This window comes from Globicephala melas, chromosome 14 (genome assembly GCF_963455315.2).
Source record: "Globicephala melas chromosome 14, mGloMel1.2, whole genome shotgun sequence".
NCBI lineage: Eukaryota > Metazoa > Chordata > Mammalia > Artiodactyla > Delphinidae > Globicephala > Globicephala melas.
The window spans coordinates 28651781-28671242 of NC_083327.1; the positions used below are offsets into that span (position 1 = coordinate 28651781).

At 43.4% G+C, this 19462-nt stretch overlaps 1 protein-coding gene across 7 annotated transcripts in view; it reads left to right on the forward strand.

The window, feature by feature from the left end:
* Nucleotides 1-2313: 2313 nt before the first annotated feature.
* The window catches only part of KLHL32 (kelch like family member 32), a 230157-nt gene continuing 213008 nt past the window's right edge, over nucleotides 2314-19462 (forward strand). For 6 of the 7 annotated variants that reach the window (XM_060283356.1, XM_060283354.1, XM_060283359.1 and 3 more), the window contains exon 1: nucleotides 2314-2691. The gene's annotated coding sequence lies outside the window, so the exon portion shown is untranslated. Of the gene's footprint in view, nucleotides 2725-19462 lie in introns of all 7 variants that reach the window. The other variant, XM_060283355.1, reaches the window with a different exon arrangement.

Consider the following 19462-nt stretch of genomic DNA (forward strand, 5'->3'; position numbering starts at 1 on the left):
AACTGAAGCCCTGCACTGATCAAACTGTGCAACACATTCTAAGAGCTCAAAAAAAATTGTTTTTGTTGAACAAATAACTAGTATTCCAAAGCATAGCTTTTGTGAAGCATTGTTTTAAACTATTTTCTTAACAAAGAGACCACATACAATGGTGCCCAAGAGAGAAATAGTGCCTAAAATCTACTTGCTCCTCTACTAACAGTATATTGGAAAACAGCTTGGGTTGAATTTTTATGGCTATCTAACAAATACAGAGTCTTTTATTTCAGAGAAATAAAAGGCTTTCTTTTTTGTTATTTTTCTTTGCGGTACGCGGGCCTCTCACTGTTGTGGCCTCTCCTGTTGCAGAGCACGGTCTCCGGATGCGCAGGCTCAGCGGCCATGGCTCACGGGCCTAGCCGCTCCGCGGCATGTGGGATCTTCCCAGACCGGGGCACGAACCCGTGTCCCTTGTATCGGCAGGCAGACTCTCAACCACTACACCACCAGGGAAGCCCAAGTCTTCCTTAATTAAAATAAAACTATGCTTTAAATCAATCTTAAGGAGTCATACAGGGAAAAAATTGCCTCTCTGAACTAGACATTTTACTAGACATTTAATGTATATTTTCTTATGTAATCCTCAGTATCTATGTGTCAGCAATATTTATTGAGCCCCTAATATGTGACAGGCATTGTGCTAGCTTGTAGGAATACAATGATGAACAAGACAGACCCAGCTTGGGCAGTAAGAAACCCTTCCATAGTCACACAGTTGGTGAGTTGGTGGCATATTTTTTTCTGTGTAAATACTGTTATATTCTTTGCTTTTCTATTTGTTTTTGATAAATAGCTTCTGTTTATTCTAAACAAACAGATAATCTAATCCTTATAGACGGGGTTTAAAGTTTTAAGTACATTCACTTTAGTGACAAATACTTTATGAACCTTAAGGGAATGTTTTATTTATTGACACCAAGTCATTGTCAGTATTTTGGGTTCAAACATTCTTCGACATTTGATCTTCTGGTATAAAACAACACCTAATAAAAAATATAAAACTGCTTATGAAAAATTGTAGAAAATGACACTGCACTTAATGTTTGTAGTCAGGTGTTTGTCATTCTTTTCCCTGTGCCTATCTTGGTGTCCAGACTTCTAGACAAGTAGGACCGAGGGTCTAAAGTCCAAATACCAAGACCATGGGAATGAAGCACTGAAAGCCAGATGGGCCCCAAGGGAGTGGGTGATGGGGGGACAGGGCCAGAAAACTTGTGGGTCTGAAAGTGGAAAACATGCTGAACTACTGATTTGAGACTAATGAGAATGTTAGGGACACCTGAAATAGATCAGGGCACTGTTCCTAGCCCAACTGTGGAAGAACACACCTGCAAGAGAAGGGACTTGACATTCTGTGAAATTCCATCTTCCTAGTACTTTAAACCCCGAACTCCTACAAAACACAGCTTACTCCAATTTAGAGTTTCATTTCATGTTTACCAGGTTGCATAACTCCACATCGGACCAAGGTTTTCAATTCAAAAGTGAAATATGTAATATTTTCACCTATCAAAATTATTCACTTTGCTTAGGTTTGCGTTTCTAAGGATGTTTTACACGGGAATGACAGAAATGACCCGCAAGTGACACGAGTGGGCCAGGCCCCGAAATTTAATGGTGGTATTCTGGGGTTGTTGTCTGTTTGCAGTTTCGATGCTGAGTTAGCTGCAACCAAATACTCTTCCTCATTCCTCAGATTCAGGGCTTCCGTCATCCATCCCTGGAGATCCCTTGTCATTTCTTAAGGTTACCAGAAAGCCGTTTTCGACAGTACCATAAAGTATGCTATCCTAAGGAGGGCCACGACATCGGTCCTGTAAAGGGGCCACTAGGAATAGAAGCAATTTGAACTTTACAAGTTATTTGGGTCGGGGGAGGGAAGCAGAGGGCCAGAGCCTGCCGTCACACCAAGTTGGGGTCACGGCGTCTGTTCCCGCAGGTCGCTCTCCAGCCCTGGGAGGCACTCTGGGAACAGGCGGGCTGGGTCCCAGGATCTCGGTCGTCACAGGAGGAGCCGCAGCTGAGACTGCAGGCGGTGCAAGCGATCCAGCGGCCAGCAGCGCAAGTGCCGGAGAGCAAAAGAGGACCGTCGTGGAGGAGGCCGACTTCCGGGGAGAGCGGGCGCGCGCGCTGGCGCGCCGTCGGGAGCGGGACGGGGGTGTCCGGCGTGCGCGCCTCCCCGGCGGCGGGGGCGGGGGTGGGACGCGCGCGCTCGCCGGCGGAGGGGGCGGGGTGTGCGTGCGCGCTGGCTCGCCGGAGGCGGGAGGGGGCGGAGCCCTTCGCTGTCTGAGCCCGCGCGGTTCCGGCGAGGTGCGTGTCCTGGCTGACGCTGTTGCCTAGAGCAGAGCGAGCTGGACGCGCCACCCGCGGGGCTGGCAGCTGCTTTCATTTACTAGGAGACACTGTTTCCCTGCGGGAGAGTCCGGGAGCGCGCAGACACACACACGCTCACTGATACACACACTCTCGCACACACGTTCACGGACACACACATACACACGCGCACACACGCGCTAGCGCGCTCGCTCTTCACAACTGCATCCCCAAACCGGCAGAGAGAAGCTACTGCGGTTTCTCTTAACCTCCGCGTCGTCGGGCGAAGCAGGGCCATTGTGCATCAGGGAAAGCCCGGTGCCTGCGCTGCCGCCTCGGGTACGTAACCCCGGAGACCGCTCACCCCCTCGGGTAAGCTAGTCTCTCTCTCCTTGTAACCTGTTCGCGGTTGGTGCCTGCAGACCGGAGGGAGAGGGTGGGAGGCTGCTGGTGAGCCAGTGGGGGCGAGACCGGAGTTGAAATTTCAGGGGCATGCAGCCTCTAGCAGCGTCGTCTAGCGGGAGCAATTACTATTCCCGGTTACTTATTCTACCCAGCCCTGGAGTTGCTCCCCCTTTTCTCCCCTTCCTCGTAGCCCAAGATGTACTTTGCTCCTTGGTTGCCAAGGAGACTTGCTTAAACATCAGCCTTGGGGCGTCTGTTGAAAGAACTGGTTTCTTAAATGATGCTGTTATTTATCTTGATTTTTAAAAGTGAAATGCACACTGAGGACCTTGTGGTAATTTGGCATTCGTTAATCTGTATTCAGGCGACGGTTTCATTCAACTTCAAGAAAAGCGGTAATTGCACTGTATGGAGTGCTTTAAAAAGGATTCGTCAGATGGATTTTTCAACGGATTGAGTCTTGAATCATAAATTACTCCCATTTTGGTGATCTTATAAAGAACGCTGATTCCAATTAAAATCCCTTCTTCCCCTCTCTTTCCACAGTATATTTTGCAGTTCACTCAGGCGTGATTGTCTTAACATTAAAAGCAGAAGATGAATTAATTATGGTTCCCCACAGAAGGATGATCTTCTGTTGTAAAATGACCAGAACAGGAATACATATGTGAATTCCTAACGTAAGGAGATAGCTTTCATAGCATACGTCTTTGTTAACATTTCTGTATCCACTGCATCACTCTTTGAGTGCAGTTTTTTGCACCTCTGCCCATTTCTGAGAAGATTCTGTCTTCTTTCAAGTCTCTTATTGATTTTTGATGTATATCTATATGTAGGTAGATATAGATATAAAATGTGTGCCATAGCTTAATACACCAGATTCTAAGCTTTTAGAGCTTATATTAAAATGCAGAGAGGAAGGAAGCCCAGCTTTCTAGAACCTGTTGGTTTTTTTCTGATAGATTGGATCCTTTACTGGAGCACTGTTGAGGCCCAAGAGGAGGTCTGTCTCACAGGAACCCCTAGGAACTGGGCTGTCAGTTTCACCTTTAGGCCTCAGGCACCTGATGGGTGAACTTATCACACAGCACTTGGAGAGATCTGCAGTCCAGTAATTACACTCTGCACTAACTTCATACCTTCATTACAAACAGAAATGGCCTAGTAAAGACCCACTGGCATTCAACAGTTCATTTTGTTTTCCTTTGATATTTGTTTCTTTTTTCTACCTTTTATTAAGTGAGGCCAGGAAATATATCAAATTGTTTTTATTTAGATTTTAAACTGTGTCATACAGAGTGTAATTATAGGAGGAAGAATGGAAGCGATCATAACTGAGGTAGGTGGAGGGGATTTGTGCTACTTACGGTGGGCAGGTGCTGTGAAATGAATAAGATGACAAACATTTTATATTCCAGTTTACAAAGTACTTTCTGTACACTTCTTTTTAATCCCCATAACAACTTTGTGAGGTTAAGGAAGTATCTTCAGTTTAAAGCTGAGGGACCTAGACTCAGAGCTTGCTCAAGGTCACAGAGCTAGTGAATGGGAAAGCCCTTTTTGGATCCAGGCTCTTTGCCTTTTAAAAAATCCTGTGTCTGCTTGTCCAGTGTGTGCAGGGGTCTGACAGGCAAGGTAAGGGACTGGAGCAGCCCCAGTGGGAAACACGTGGGAGAGAGGTGGTGTGGATTATGGCTGGAACATGCAAACCACTGTAAAGGGGCAGCTCCTACTTGCCTGTTGCTGGTTGTTGCCACCCTGGCTTTAAAAGGTTCTCTTTTTTTCAAGAAAAAAAGAAACTTCCAGATTTTTAAATTTGAAGTGTCTTTAATTTAAAAAACTGTAAGGACCACATTAAAAATGTATCTGGGCCACGAGTGGCCTGGGGCCTACCAGTTTGCAATCCATAACTAGTGAGGTCTCATTCAATTCTAAACTGTTTTTCTCTAACAATACTGATGTAAACAAATACATCCATCATTATGAGAGTGATTGGGAGTTTTCTGATTTTGATATTAAAATCTCTAACAGACATGCTCAACATCCAATAAACAGGTCCAGGTTTGTTCCTGAGGGTTCCTAGGTCTCTTTCTCACATCTCAGAGAAAATGAAAGAGCATGAAGTGCTCCAAAAGCGGAATTTTTGAATCTGGTGAAGCAAAAGCATTTATAGTTTAAAACTTTTCATGCTCGTAACAATTTGTTCTGCGCATAGGACTAAGAAGTGTAGGAAAAGTCAGTCGGGTACCTATCATTGCAGGAAGAGGTAGAATAGAAAGTTGGTCAGAAAAAAGGAGCATCCTGAACCTTTCAATGAAGAGTTCCTATTAAGGCTTTAGGTAATTAGTTAAAACCTACCACAGAATAGAAACAAAAATGTAACTGGAAACTCAAAGGGACGTTCGATTCCAGGACCCTGGCAGAGAAAATACTCTACTCCTTAAGTAATCTTGTAATGAAGCAAATATTTTTGAGAGGCTGCCACTTTCTCATATGTCTACTAAACTACAAAGACGTCAGTAGACTTCACTGAAGCAGAGCTGGTGGTCAGAAAGGAGTGTTATTTTATTTACATCATTCCTTTTGTGGATCCAAATAGGTCTCATTAAAAAAGAAAGAACCAACACTTGGACAGTCGCTTCTAATAGTTCTGTTATTCTAAAATCATCCTCTGGAAGGAGGCTTTAGTGATAAATAAGTAAATTTCAGTTTTCAATTCCTGGAAATGTGTCGCACATCTAATAAAAGAGCATGAAGATGTTAGTCAGTACTAATATAACAAAGTCCTGGCTGGGTGTTGTGGAGATAACATCTCTGCCCTTAGGATTCAAAGCAAACAAACATATTGCTCCTGGCAGCTTCTACTTTTCCAGCCCCTTCTACCTGCAAACTGCTTTCCATATTGTCTTCACAACATCCCTATAAAGTGAGCATGTTATTTCCATTTGACAGATGAAGAATCCAAGATTACGTGATGTTAAACTGGACCAGTGAAAGAAAACTTTAAACCTCAGCAGCTCTTCTCACTTCATACCCCCTCTTCTCTGTCAGTTACCTAGTGGAGGTTATAGACATGTATATAATTGTGATTTTGAGGCAGTTGTGTGTTAAATGCTACGACAGAGATACAAAATCCCACAGAAACACAGATACAAGAAAAAAATTAAAAAAATATTCTGACTGTGGAGGTCAGGTAAATCCTGTGTAGGAGGAGTATTAATGCTGGACCTCGATCGAAAGATGGAAGGTTCTGCCAGACAGTCAGTTGGAACTGTGAGCTGAGAGGATAATGTACATGATCTCTTATATTGATGAGTTCATCATTGTAGCTGAAGGGATGACACAGGCTGTGGGAATGATCTCCAATTGGAGTGCAGCAAGAAGAAGGAACTGGGGATGTAGGGAGGGGGTGGAGGAAGACAAGTTGGTGGAGGAGACCAAGAGGGCAGTTGTAGACATAGAGGAGAATCCAGAGAGTGTAGTGCTGATTCTTCTAAAAGACTGAACATAAGGCAAAGGATGAACCAAGTATTAAGTTCTCTATACAGAGTCTGGTACACAATAAATACCCATTAACTGTTATGGCGTGTCTGTATTCTTAACATCTAACAACTGGCACATAATTTCCTCTCGTGTTATCACTTTTCTGTGGAAAGAAAGCATGTATGGATATTTTACATGAATGCAATTAGAGTGGACAAATACCTGGATTTTTAGCAATGGGAAAGAGATTGTGAAAATTAGATGAGAAAAGAACATATCAGTGTAAACATTTTCTTTTCGTAGGGTCACAGGCTTGGAGGTTAGGGAGGCTCTTGCAGATAGAGATTTTAATGTTAGATACACCTTTGATGAAGTCTCTTATCTGTGGGATAAGTGAGGAGATATGTATGCTGTGTGTTAGCTGTTTGGAAATCTACACTCACACCCAGAGAGAAGCCTTTAGTAACAGATAAATGTCCTCTACTCTTGATCCTGATTGGGTCAACTTTTAGTTTCCTGGGTGGAAATATGAAATAAAAAATGTGACAAGTAAGTGGAAGTTAGACTTGGATTCAAGTACTAGATTTGGAATGACTGGGTGGGAGAACTGCCTGTGAGAATCATGGGCACAAGATAACAGGATGAAATAAAATAGAAAACATGACAGCCAGCTAGAGTCTAGCACTGAGGACATTTGGCATGACAGGAGTTCGCTTTGAAGTTGGAGGGATTTTAATTCCCATCAAGTACAGCATAAGCCAATGTGATGATTTGCTCTTCACAGATATATTTGGCAAGTAATGGAAAATATTATGAACACGTGATGTTAGGAGCCCTTCTTTCTTATTAAACAGAGCTTTTGATGACAGTGGAGATAGACCTGGTTTTGTCTCTGTGTCAGGCAGTGCCTTACTCCCCCCCTTCCTTCCTTCTATATCTGGTTCCCATTATCTCAGAATTTCTTCCAGTTTGGAGAGTAGAACTTGAGAATTGATCCCAGAACATCTTGCTTTCCCACTTATTGGGAATAAATAGATGAAATTCGTTTTGTTCATCTTTTCCCTGGTTCTGTGATTCTGATAGGGTCCTTCATGCTCACACCCTTCTTGCTGAGATCTTTACCTAAGAGGTGGAAGAAGCACTCAACTTTCTTCATACTTCTTTTGCTCTTGCCATGTTTCATATGCACATTGTGGTGCACTAATGCATTTAATTTAACTTGATTTAGACATACGGCGCTATAAATTTCGATGAGATTTTAAGAAGAACTATGTATAAAAAAATAACAGTTGCAAACCTGACTTGGAGTCAGATTAATTCCACATATGGTGAAAGCACTGAAAGCTGTAAATTTGTCTAAAAGAGTTTTACAAGGTTGGAATTAACTGACTGATAAGATGATTTTTAAATGAAGAAGGAAAATCTTTGGCAGTTTTCGTAGACTCTTGACTTTCTCCTACATGTTTGTTTGAGGTATAATATAGTCTACTTTCCATGCCAGATGAGCTAGTTCCAGTTACTTAGAAGCAGGACTTTTCTATAATCCCCCTACTCCCCAGCACAGCCTGTTTGGCATACAGGATATTGTTCGAATAAGTAGTCCCATCCAAGCTGATCGCTTCAGTGGGAACACAGTCAATGCTAATGGGACAGATGCCAAGAGCAGTGGAGGAGGCATTTTGCAATTTTTTATGACACAAGTTCTGGTGCCTCATTTTTAAATCATTCCTTAGAAGCCTTATTATTTATAAGTTTTAGTTCTTCCAGTTCTTGCACGTTGTGTGCACGGTAGCGTGGCACAGCCTTGGAGCCTGGATTTGAATGCTAAACCTGACACTTCTTGGCGGTGTGATCTTGGTACTGGCTCTGGGATCGAGCTAACATATCTCCCCTCAGTCTCATTTTCCTCATCTGTAAAATGGGAATTCTATTACCTTGATGACAGGGCTATTCTCAGACTAAATAAGATATGCATAGTAAACATCTAGCACAATGCCCAGTGCATAATAAAATCTCAGTACTCACTAATTCCTTCCCTTTCCCTCCCCTTTCCCTCCTACCTTTGCCTTCCTCAACATGAGGATAGAATTCACTTAAATTGTATGTCCCATGTAAAATGTCTTAATCTGGTCTGCCAGCCTTAGCGAGGAGCTAGCCTCTTTGTGTAATGCAGCTTTGAGTGAGCAGTGGACTGCTTAGGTGGGCTCTCCTGGGGAGAGGAATGTGTATGTTGGGGTTAATGTCTGTCAGAGGCTCTGGCAAGCCTTCCCCCTCTTTTCTGCAACTCCTGAAGCCACAGGGAAAAGGAGGGAGGGTCAGTTTTCTCCTGTCTAGGCAGCTCACTGGGGCCCTATTATAGGATCTCTTCAGGGGTCCCCATCTGTAAAAAGCACAGAGCTGCCTCTTGTGTCCCCTGTGGATTAATAAAAGCAGCATCTATTACCTGGTGGGTACAGACCTCCTAACCTTTCTCTGAGATCAAGTTCTAGTTGCCAACATCTTTCTATTCAACTAGGGGTTTCCCTTCATGCTGAATTATGTAAATTTTATGAAAAGGTCAAGAGCTCCCCAGGCTCAAAGAAAAAACTCTTCAAATTCACTTTCAAGTCAGATAGGATTAAAGTCTTCCGAAAGAGAATACTTCCTAGTTAAATCTATTTTTTTCTTTTTTTCTCTGTACCTCTCTCTGTCCCCTCCCCCGCCCCTGCCAAGCAAGTCCTTATCTTCACAAGCGGCAGAGTAATCTTTCTGCTTTTTTGATATCATTTGGTTCTCTGATGACCTAGGAGTGCAGATGAGGTTAGTGTGTCCTGACTTTTTTCAAGGTTACCCCCCAGCTCTTGGGCTTGGGGTAACCCAGACAGCCATGGGAACTACTAGCAGCCTACTAGTAGTAGTGATAACAAAGAACATTTATAGGAAGGTAGTCTGAACAGTAAATTTTAGGAGCCTATATACCATGCTAAGTTCTGTTTTTATCATACAGCGAATTACAAAGCACTTCATTACAGAAAAGACTGTTTCTTGTGCTAAATGTGCTCTGGTATGTATGTATGTATTTATTTCAGTGTTTCTTTAAATATGTTGCAATATAATAATTCAGATATATGTTTAGTAGTTGGTAAGTAACATTAGTTTAGATACCTAAAATAAGAAAGGCTTAGGGAATTGCTTATGTTAAATTTGTGATCGTTTGTCAAAGACAGAATATCCTTTACCTATGTCTTTACTCTCTGCGAATCCAGAAGAGAATATAGTAAACTTAAAAAAAAAAGATTCAGTATATAGTAGATATTTATTATAGTGAGGTTTGAATTCCAGGATGAAAAATATGGTAGCCAAGATGACATCAGTGCCACATCTTGTGTTTGCATCTAATTCACACAACAGCAAAGTTACAAAATCATATTACTAAGGAAAAAAAGTCTTTTAATATGAGCATATTCTCAACCACTTCCCAAGTGACAGCTGTGGTTATTATTTTGGAAATTTAGATTCACAATTGAGGTAGATATCCCAATGGAAGAGATTTATTTTGATAGAGTCTCTCTTTGACTTGCTTCCTCATCTATTCTGTTTGACACTCCCTGAAAGGAGACTTTTTTTTTTTTTGGCAGTACGTGGGCCTTTTTCACTGTTGTGGCCTCTCCCGTTGTGGAGCACAGGCTCCGGACGCTCAGGCTCAGCGGCCATGGCTCACGGGCCCAGCCTCTCCGCGGCATGTGGGATCTTCCCGGACCGGGGCACGAACCCGTGTCCCCTGCATTGGCAGGCAGACTCTCAACCACTGCGCCACCAGAGAAGCCCAGGAGACTTTTTTTTAAAGTGCTGTTTTTGTGATAGGCAGTAGTATAGATATAATCCAATAACCCTTCAGCTGCAAAGATTCACCAGTGTTTCTCAGCCTGATGTCTTTGAGCTGATATGACTGATTGGTTTTTTGAGAATTCAAAGCCTAAAGAAATATGGAATGAAGGTTTTGGTTTTTTCTTCTGTGGAAACATTAATTACCTACAATCTGATTTAATTTGGACACAGCTTATCTTCTTCAGCTTTGGGTCAAAGCTACTTATCATTTCTTGAAGGTATTTAATATCATCTAAAGATAGGGCTTCCAAATTGATCAAATGTCATTTGAGAAACTCGTGCACAGCCCTAAGGCCTTTCTACACAGTATTTAACTTGACTTCTTACTGAAACTCTAATTTGTGAATCTTAGTGTCATCCGTAGGGTTTTATGGTTAAATTTCCTTTTCTGACCTTGTTATCTTTCACAAAGTTGTCAGCTTTTGATTTGTGTTTCATGTTGTTCTATCAATATTGCTCTCCAGAAGTCTGTAGTTAATTTATTGTCACTACATATTTTCAGTTGCTTTAAAGTGGAATATTGATATATTTGATGTACGTAACTGCTGAACAGTTTGCAGATGTGGGCAGAGCTCATTGGCCAGCACCTTGTCTCTTTGTGGCTCAGGGTTTGATAAGTGTGGAATTGGGACAGGAGGAGTCAGTTATGTGGTTTAGCTATGTATTGCCTTTGTAAATAAGGACATACTTTACCCCTTGTCCGAATGGGGCATGAACTTCCCAGACCTCCTCAATGTGTGCCTTGATTACTGTATTTTTCTTTTTGGGCACTGTATTCTTGGAGTTCTTCTACTTCCTCTATATTGACCTCTTTTTGGAAAACCATATCCTATGATTGCTTAAGAATTTTGTTGCTGTCATTCTTGGCTCATGTGCAAACTTGCAGTGCCTCACTCAGCAGCTATTGGTATTCTGTTCCTTTTCTTTATTCATGTGTTGATTGATGAAGAGCCAGAGGCAAGGATGAAAGAGGACCTCTTGCATCTCAACATTAAGTGAGCCCATTAAGTGTGTTGGACAGTAACCAGTCATAGAGCAAGATATTTAAGAAGCCCACTAGGGGCAGGACAGGAATAAAGACGCAGACTTAGAGAATGGACTTGAGGACACAGGGAGGGGGAAGGGTGAGCTGGGATGAAGTGAGAGAGTGGCATGGACATATATACACTACCAAATGTAAAATAGGTAGCTAATGGGAAGCAGCCCCATAGCACAGGGAGATCAGCTCCGTGTTTTGTGACCACCTAGAGGGGTGGGATAGGGAGGGAGGGAGGGAGTTGCAAGAGGGAGGAGGTATGGGGATATATGTATATGTATAACTGATTCACTTTGTTATACAGCAGAAACTAACACACCATTGTAAAGCAATTATACTCCAATAAAGATGTTAAAAAATAAATAAATAAAAAAAATAAGAAGCCCAGGTATCACTGACTCAAGAACTTTTTTAGTTCCCTCTCTTCTTATCTGGGACCTCATGGTTGGCCTCAGGGATGGGAGCGGATTGAGTTTCAGGAGAGGATTTTTCTATATGGTGGCGCAGCGTCCATCAGTACCTCAGCCAGGAAACAGGATCCTCACAGTAACCAGCCACATTTCCCTCTCAGGCCAACTTTCCGGCTTCCTGAGGGCAGTGCCAGTGTTGATAAGGCCTTTTCTTAAGACTGCTCCCACCTGTGGTTGCTTGGTCCCAGAGCAGAACTGAAAATCCCTCACTGGCTGTATTTCTGTACGTGAGGTGAGCCTGGGGGCCATGCTCAATGAAGCGGATCTGGAGAACAAGGGCCCTCGGAGTCAGAGTCCTTGAGGTTCCAGCTCTGCCACGGGAGCTCTGTGGCCAAGTCTCCTTTATAACTGGGATAATAGTGAGAATCATGAGAACAAAATTAGATCTATTTTTTAAAAGCTTTGCTTATACTAAAGAGCTCCATTATTGATTTGTTTGGCTGTTCTGAAGGCGTGCTTTAGAAAATCATATGTGATCACTGTTCTACAGAGGTTGCAACCAGGCTCTGTAAAGAGATGGTCCTCAGAAGGACCTGGAGTTGTTTTAAAAATATAGATGCCTGGAGTCTATATTTATTGTGTTGGAATCTGTATTGGTACTGAGCCCTTGAGTATTAGAACACCCTTCCCGAGTGATTCTGATGGTGGGTCTAATCCCCGAGCTGCAGGTCAAGAGCACAGTGACCTGCACACACTCTGCTCCTTATTCCTACCTCCCAGGAACCCGCCGTGCCACCTGGATCTGGGCCTCAGTTTTCTTGCCATTCACACTTAACAGAAAAGAGCAAGGTAAATAAGTTCTGAGGTCACCCAACTCTATGGCTCTTCAGTGGACGTTTAAACATTGCAGGCGATTCTTTACTAAGTGCTCTGGATAGGAGTCGTAATGTGTGATTAACATCTTCACTGCTGAAACAGAAGTTAGGATTTTCCACTCAGATTTGTGTACAAGTAATCAGGTGAATCACTGCAGAGAGCATCTTTATAAATACCCTCATTGCAGTATTATCCAACGTTGAAGCAGTTTGATTGATTAAAAAAAATAGACATTTCTGCACAAGATAAAATCAGATGCTTTTTTATACCTTTTTAGATTTAGAGTGTTGAGGGTGATTACATGGCATTATATAAGCCAACTGGAGAATATAGTTTCTACTGTGGATAAAGTCCTGTGAGTCATTGATTAACAGGTCTATCTGTAGTGAACTGTGGCAGAATAGTATAGATCTTTATAGCAGGATTTCTCTGGGAGCAGAGAAATCGTAATTTTGAATTGTCGTTTGCTCTTTATTTTAGGGAAGGTTTGGAGGGTGTTTTGCAGGTCTTTAATAGGCTTTTAAATTTAATATTCTGTCCTCAGAAACTGGCTGAAACAGAGTGTGACTATGTATGTGCGTCTTTTATGTCTGAGGGGAATTTCATGACCTTCTTCACTATCATGATCTTAAAGCATCAAAACATTTGAATATCAGGCATTTTGAGCAGATATGCAACTCTTATGCACCAGCATACAGATAAGGAGAAAAAGAAACCTTGCCATTAAACAGCTTATGAAATTATAAGTGAACTTTACAATCTAAGAGAGTTATGCATGGTGAGGATATTGCCTACTTATAGTTTTAAGAGAAGTCATTTTAAGGCGTGTGAGCATATGAAAGAAGGGCAGATACTATACTCATACTTGTCCATGTTCGTTTAATCACTATTATCACTATTGTGATGGTTTCTCTGATACTGAGTTAGGTACAAACCAGCTTAATCCCTTTTGCAGGATTATTTTTGAGTTGAAGAAAAAAGGCTTTTGACCTAAAGAATGACCATTTTAGAACTGGAATTGTTTTGTTGAGTTACCTTTTCCTCCTTGGAGAATCAGATGAAATGGTGTGTTTAGAGCTTTGGCAAATTAGAGTTAGGGTGTACTCTTTCTTCTGCTTTTTGTGGCAAGGATGAGAGCAGTGGGGAGAGAGGGAGGGGGAGGGAAGTGCATGAGGATAACTTAAAACTGCATTTACCATCAGTTGGTTTTGAGGCTGCAGCTTCATTAGGTGGCTAGCACTTGGCTCGTCTGCCAGAATCATCTCTTTGGCCACCTGTGCCAAATGAGAGGAACTAATGGCCTTGGGCACAGCTGCTGAGCCTAATGTGTATTTCTAACTCGCGTATTAATGATAATGATCTCATGGAGAAGTCCGGTGGCCAGATGTGCAGAATAAATAGAGAGAACCCAACACCCACACATAAATTTAGAAGTGCAAGAAAGAAAAATCTGTATTTTACATCGTGAAATGAGAGTAGGTATTATTTAAATCTACAGATAGGAATTTAACCTCTTCTACCTTCATCTCTTTAGAGAGCCTTCTTCTAAGGAGAAATAACTCACAAGAGAGATTGACCTTGAATTTGGGCACTTCTTTGTGACACTTCATGAATTTTGCTCTAACACTGATATTTTTATAGGAGATGGAGTTCATTAACATAGCCCAGCATTCATTGATTGGGCCTTTTCCCAGCTCAGTGGCTCTGTTTAAGTAAAGAATCCCTGAGGGATAAGTGACTGTCACTGGTGTCACTGCTCTTTTCTGTTGGTTCACTTTGGACCAACAGCAGGACCTTTCCAGGCAGGTTAAATCTAATGTCATTAGAAGCATAATTAAGAAGTTATAAGAAAATAAGCTGTTCATCAGTCCTAAGAATAAAAAGGCCAAGAATCAGAATTTTAAATAAACATTTCTACATTTTGCATGGCCAATTCATTTCCCCAAAGTACCCTAACTAATGAACATGTTGGAAGGAAACCTACCTTAGAGTCAAATTGGCCTTTGGAAGAATGTTACCAAAATTATGTGAAGTGACTTTGGCAGATATAGTTTAGTAGTAAAGTTCCCAGTACATGCTTTTTAATTTTTTTCCTTCAAACCTGCCTCATCCAGAGCTTCCCCATCTTTAGCTGCTCAGGCCCAGAACCGTGGAGTCATCCTTGCTTCTTTCTCTGACAGCTCGCATCCAAGCAGTCAGGAAATTCTTTTGGTTTTACCTTCAAAATATACCTGGAATCTGACCGTTTCTGACCACCTTTCTGCTCCCACCATTGCCCCAGTCAACACCAGCTGATGCTTAAACTACTGCAGCAGATTCCGGGCTGGTCGCCGTTGCTTCCCAGAGACTGTTCCTAGTACTGCAGCTGGGGTGATCCTTTTAAAAGCTGAGTGAGATCACCTTAGTCTTTAGCTTAAAATTGCATTAGATTCCATCCCGAGAACCAACGCAATCTATACCATCTATCCCCTCCTGTCCTCCTCTGTCCTTACCTTCTACTGTTCACTGTCCACTCCTGCCCTGGTCTCACTGGCCTCCTTTTCTACTTTAGAACCTGCGCACGTCGTCCCTGGTTTCCTCTACCTGGACTCTCCTCCTCTTGGCTGTCCCCAGGCTCCCTCCCTCACCTCCTTTGGGTCCTTGCGCAAATGTCACCTTCTCACTGAGGTCCACTGTGATCGCCTATTTAAAACAAAAACTACCCCCCACCTCAATTCTCCTTACCGTGTATTACTGTCCCTTCTCCATAGCTCTCATCACTTTTTAAGAACAGCTTTGCTAATTTGTGAAGGATGAAACAGGATTGGAGGTTGAAACCAAGTCCCCCTAAAACCCCGTTCCTCTACTGAGTTTATGATTAACCACTCTACTCAAGACATACCCACATTTTCTCCTCAATATTGAGGAGTATCACAGAAAAGGGAGGAATTGTAATAGAAGTAAGGTGGCACGCAGCTGTTAGCAGACACACCTGAACGACCATTACTTAGCACAAGACCACTAGTGCGGTGGTTAGAGGCCCCGCTGGGCCATCGGTCGGCTGAGTGGTGGTTGTCGCGGCAGAGAGTGCGGTAAGAGGCCGGTCGCAGCCTTCTCCCCTGGGTCCTCCTGGCCAGGGGTTACCATGCCCTGGGCCGCACAGCAGGCGGTGAGCAGAAGGGAGTGATTGAAGCTTCATCTGCCGCTCCCCATTGCTTGCATTACCGTCTGAACTCTCCCCCAACCCGGTCTGTGGTCAAAGTGTCTTCTGCAAAAGTAGTCCCTGGTGCCAAAAAGATTGGGGACCGCTGCTGTAGGCCCTCCAGCCTCTGGCTGGCGGGTGAGCCGGGGGGCCTGGGGAGAAGGCTGGGGGCTGTGTCCTGCAGAGTTCCAGAGCCTTCGCCATGGCCACCCACTGAGTGGGCCCAGGCTTTTGGGCAATGCGAACCTCTCCCCTGTCCCTGCCTCTGCGACCTAGTGGCAGTAGCAGTCTGCACGGGTTGCAGTCTGCAGGACCCGGCATACCCCCCCACCCCCGTGTTTGGGTGGCCTGAGGGCCAGCTGGATCCTGGGTGCCTTACTCCCTCAGTGACGACTTCTGGGTAGGGTCTGGGGACCTGACCCTGAAGGCACTGCCAGCTAAGATCTGCCTCTTCATCTGGGCCTGGGCACTGGCGGGAGGACCCAGCCTGAGTGCTGGATGAATGCTCACGGACAGGGTAGCTGGCCTGAGCGGGGGCTCCCTTCTTATGAGGAAGGACCTGGACCTCTGAGGGTGAAAGTTGTGCCTTGGGACCTTGCGCTTTCCTGTCAGAGCAGAGAATAACATTTGTTTTGGTGGAGATTTACAGGAACATCATTACCTGACCTCAAGAACAAAGGATCTGAAACCAAAAATTTTGCAACAACTAACCGCGCCCCTCCCTCATCTTTCCTATATATGGGATTTGCTGAAAGCTTTCGGGGAGTTTGGGCTTTTTAAGGCATGAGCCACTGTCTCCTTGCATGGCCCTGCAATAAACCTTTATCTGTTCCAAAAAAAAAAAAAAAAAGAACAGCTTTACTGAGGGTGAATTTACAGACCATAAAGTTCACCCATTGTAAGTGCACAGCTTAATAATTTTTAGTCTATGTTTATAGAGTTGTGCAGCCATCACCTCAATCCACTTTTAGAACATTTGTATCAATCCCCAAAGTTTATTCCCACTCCCACTCCATCCTAGGTAACCTCTGATCTTCTGTATCAATCAATGTGCCTTTTGTAGACATTTGAATCTTGGTCTTCTCTGACTTGGTACCACCAGTGCTCAGGAAGTGTGGGTTAAAGGAGCTGCATGTTTGTGTAAATGTAAAATATTACCCTATTCGTGTGTGTCTGACCTTACCTGCAGCTAACTAGGCTGTCATCTCAGTATTCAGTCCCCAGGCCTCTCAGTTTCTCCTTCCCAGCATCTCGCATGCCCTCCTCTCCCCTCTGTTCTCCTGGCTGCTTTTCTGATTCACGTCCTTAGCGCTGTAGCTTCTTTACTGGTGTCTCTGTGCCACTTTCTTTTTTCTTCCATCCCTTCCTGTGGACTGCTGCAGACTAATCTCTTTAGAAACTTGGCTTTCTTTATCTTACTCTTCTTTCTAAAAACCCCTGTGACTCTAAGACCCGTGGCTAAATTAGTCTCAAAAAGCATTTCCCTGTGCTATGCAGCTGCTTCCCACTAGCTATCATAGCACAGGGAGATCAGCTCGGTGCTTTGTGACCACCTGGAGGTGTGGGATAGGGAGGGTGGGAGGGAGGGAGACGCAAGAGGGAAGAGATATGGGAACATATGTATATGTATAACTGATTCACTTTGTTATAAAGCAGAAACTAACACACCATTGTAAAGCAATTATACTCCAATAAAAAATAAAATAAAATAAAATTAAAACAAAAGAAAGAAACAAACAAACAAAAAGCATTTCCCCACCTGCCTTCTAATTCTTCCCAATGTGAACCATCTCCCTTTCTCAGGCTCTGTAAATAAACAGGCTTTCAGGAGGTACTGAAAGGTTTCTCTATAACCTCTAGTATTATGTATATCTAATTTCTAAGCCTCTTTGTCAAGTAATGCGAGATTTAATAAAACAACAATGAAAAAATCTTTAAAGCTTCTGGGAGTTGGCTATTTAAAGGAATCCAGTAATTTATCTCTCTTATATTTTCCTATGTTGAGTATTCTCAAAATAACAACACTTCCAAACTTGCTTTATACCAAGGTTTTTAATTTTTGTTTTTATTTAATCAAGGGTTTCTTTGGCCACCAGTGTAGTGAAGGAAAGTTCCAGGATAAATTCCACAGTGGAAACAAAACAACACATTTCTGGCTAAGGCACTCCAGCATCTGGAGCAGACCTCGGCTCTATTTCACTGTTCTGTGTTCTGTGTTCACGCTGTTGTTCCTTGCTGGAGGGTACTGGGCAGGGCTGGGTCCCATAGTGGAGACCTTTTCTTCTGGGATCCAGCCTTCTCAGGTGCTTCTCCTGTGCCACAGATGTCACATCCAACCTTCTCCGTGCTGTTGTTACTGCTTTTGCCTGCTCTGGCCCTTTTCGATGACAAGTGATATTAAAGCTATCTTTGGACTACAGTGTCCACCAGCCACTTACCTCCTCCACAGCCAGTGGGGCTTTGGCTGCTTGTAGCTGCCTTTCTTGCTTTGTGTAGCAGCGGCAGTGGGGTGCATCAGTGGGATGCCTTTAGAGAAAGAGAGCCCTAAGGTTGAATCCTGGTTCTTTTGTTTACTAGTTGTTTGGAAAGTTATTTATCTCTTTGAACCTGAGTATCCTCCTTTGTATTCTGGAGACAGTTATACCTACTCTGCAGTATAATTATGTGGATCAAGCCCGATAATGTATATAAGTTACCTTGTCCAGCAGGAAGTAGGCACTCAGTAAAGTTTTGCTATCTACTATATGATTATTCTTAAGCAGAGGCTGGAGGGCCTGGGAGCTAAAGTTCCTCCCTTATTATTGGGGAGAGCAGGTCTTTCTTCCCATTATCACCTCTTCCTGGGTGTGTGGGTAATGAGAATGTAGGCACTTTTATTTTGACTACAACCTATGTTTTCCAGTATTCAGTGTCTAATGCTGAAGGACAGCTGTGATTCACGGGCCACACCTGGTGGGTCTGTGTGACCCTTATGCTCTCATTTCAGGATGAAAGCTATAAAAGATCCTGTGTTGTTGTTGTTTCTTCAATATGCTGCCATTGGTGTTTTTGCGTATAAGAGCATCGCCAGTTTTCTCATTAATATTATTCTGTGCTGTCAAGAATGCTCATTCGGCACATAGTTATGGGGCATCTGTTAGATGCCAGGCTCTGTGCCAAGTGCTGATGATTCAGTGGTGAGGAAAACAGATCAGAGCTCTGTCGTCTTGGAGCTGACACTCCAGTGGAAGTGATGGGCACTCATCAAATGATTTCACAAATATGGGTAAAATTACAATTGAAATAAATGCTGAGAATAGGAGGTTCATGGTGTTATGAAAGTGTAAAAAGGGTTTGACTTGCTTTGAGGTGGTGGTGCAGAAGACTTCCCTGAGAAAGTGGGGTTGGGGGTCTGAAGGATGTGATGAGTTAATGAGGTGAAAGCCAGAGGGCGGAGAATGCTTCAAATAAAGGAGGAAAAAATTCATATAAAGAGGCCCAGCGCAGCGCTGGGGGAAAACAGTGGTGACAACAAGGTACAGTGGGGTGCTGAGAGCCAGGGAGAGTGTGGGGGGAGATGATGCTGGAGCGTGGGTAGGGCAGGACCACACCTGGATCTTTGTCCTAAAAACAGTGGGAAACTCCCAAGGAAGGGTTTTAGTCAAAGGGTGACCAGACCTGGAAGGCTAACAGTGGCTTCTGATTGAAGGAAGGCACTCATCAGTGTAGGAAGGTGTTGCTGTCTATTGCTCTGTTTCAGATCAGAGGTGATGGTAGTAGCTTGGCCTAAGAAGGTGGGGAGAAAGAGGGAAGACCATTTAAGGGCTAAGAGGTAAAATGTTCAGATCTCGGTGCTCGATTGGATATTGAGAA